Below are 2,053 nucleotides of genomic sequence, written 5' to 3' on the forward strand. Positions count from 1 at the left end.
TTTAAGGACCACGGAGGGATTAATATAAACATCTCCTAAACCTGCCACTCTAGCAAATTCTCCATTTGCTACGATAATCTTCCTATTACTTGGACAAGGAGTATATGTACGGAAAAAATGTGAGGAGTGTGTCATGTGGTCTGTGGCTCCAGAATCTAATATCCAAAAATCATCAAAAAATTTTCCAGAAGCGTGCAATCCATAAGAAATCACTGGTTTACCTGAGAGGACTAAGGAACTAGCTCCGGATGGTTTTTCAAGAGAACTCAATAGACTCCTTAATTTTTCAATCTCATCCCTTTTGAACCCTATCTCTTCTCCCTTAAATCCCTAGCTGTCCGCTCCTTCTTCAGCCTTTGCTTGCTCCGTGAGATGAGCCTGGGGCCTTTGTTGTCTACCACGTGTTCCCCACTCACTACTTGGAGGTTTGCCATTCAACTTCCAGCAATTTTCTTTGGTATGCCTCGACTTCTTGCAGTAGGTGCACCACAGATTATCTCGATTTTCCCTTCTCTGGTTCTCCCTTCCTGGATTCCTTGGCTGGTCATCCTTATTCTTCTCTTGATAATCCGATTTAGTCACCAGGGCAGACCCTTCCATACCACTCGGTTTTTCTAGCATCACATTCCTTCGGCTCTCCTCTCCACGAATAATGGAAATGGCCTCTTCCAGTGAAGGAACATCCTCCTTACTGAGTATTTGTAACCGAACTTGATCAAATTCAAAATTTAATCCAGCCAAAAAATCATACACCCTGTCACCTTCAATGTATTTCTTGAGAATTGCTGCATCATCCGGGCACTTCATCTCGAACACTCGGTAGTGGTCCAATTCCTGCCACATGATCTGCAGAAAATTGGCATACTCTGTGACAGTCATGTCTCCTTGCTTCATTCCATTTGTCTTGATCTTTATCTATGCACTAACTTGAGGGGGAGTGTAGAAAATATGAATAATACGGTTAATAGGGGCTTAGAGATAAGATAGGAAAGTAGTTTATACTTTCAGTTTTTAAAGGAGATCTCTTGAGATAAGGATCTCATCTAATCCCTCTTTCCGTGGGATTTTATTTCCTGATTCCCATAGGGTTTTCTCCTATAAATATTGTAACTTCTTGTATAGAAATTGATCAATAAAGGACGGGTGACCAAGACGATAGTGGTGAAGCCAAATGGCATCTTTATTGGAGGAACTGAGAAGAGACACATGCAAGTTACTGTCGGTTTTCTTTGAAATTTCCAGGTGGTAGAGACCGTTTCTTTCCTTAGCAAGTCCAATCTTCCTCCCCGAGGCCTGATCCTGAAGAACACAATGAGATAAGAAAAATATCACACAACACTTAAGGTCAGTTGTAAGTTTTTGAATAGAGATAAGATTAGCTGATAACTTCGGCACATGCAAGACATTTTTAAGGACCACGGAGGGATTAATATTAACATCTCCTAAACCTGCCACTGTAGCTAATTCTCCATTTGCCACGATAATCTTCCTATTACTCGGACAAGGAGTATATGTACGGAAAAAATGTGAGGAGTGTGTCATGTGGTCTGTGGCTCCAGAATCTAATATCCAAGAATCATCAAAAAATTTTCCAGAAGCGTGCAATCCATAAGAAATCACTGGTTTACCTGAGAGGACTAAGGAACTAGCTCCGGATGGTTTTTCAAGAGAACTCAATAGACTCCTTAATTTTTCAATCTCATCCCTTTTGAACCCTATCTCTTCTCCCTTAAATCCCTAGCTGTCCGCTCCTTCTTCAGCCTTTGCTTGCTCCGTGAGATGAGCCTGGGGCCTCTGTTGTCTACCACGTGTTCCCCACTCACTGCTTGGAGGTTTACCATTCAACTTCCAGCAATTTTCCTTTGTATGCCTCGACTTCTTGCAGTAGGTGCACCACAGATTATCTCTATTTTCCCTTCTCTGGTTCTCCCTTCCTGAATTCCTTGGCTGGTCATCCTTATTCTTCTCCTGATGTTCTGATGTAGTCGCCCCCTGCCATACCACTCGGTTTTTCTAGCATCACATTCCTTCGGCTCTCCTCTCCACGAATAAT

Source organism: Morus notabilis, unplaced genomic scaffold (genome assembly GCF_000414095.1).
Source record: "Morus notabilis unplaced genomic scaffold, ASM41409v2 Scaffold2645, whole genome shotgun sequence".
NCBI lineage: Eukaryota > Viridiplantae > Streptophyta > Magnoliopsida > Rosales > Moraceae > Morus > Morus notabilis.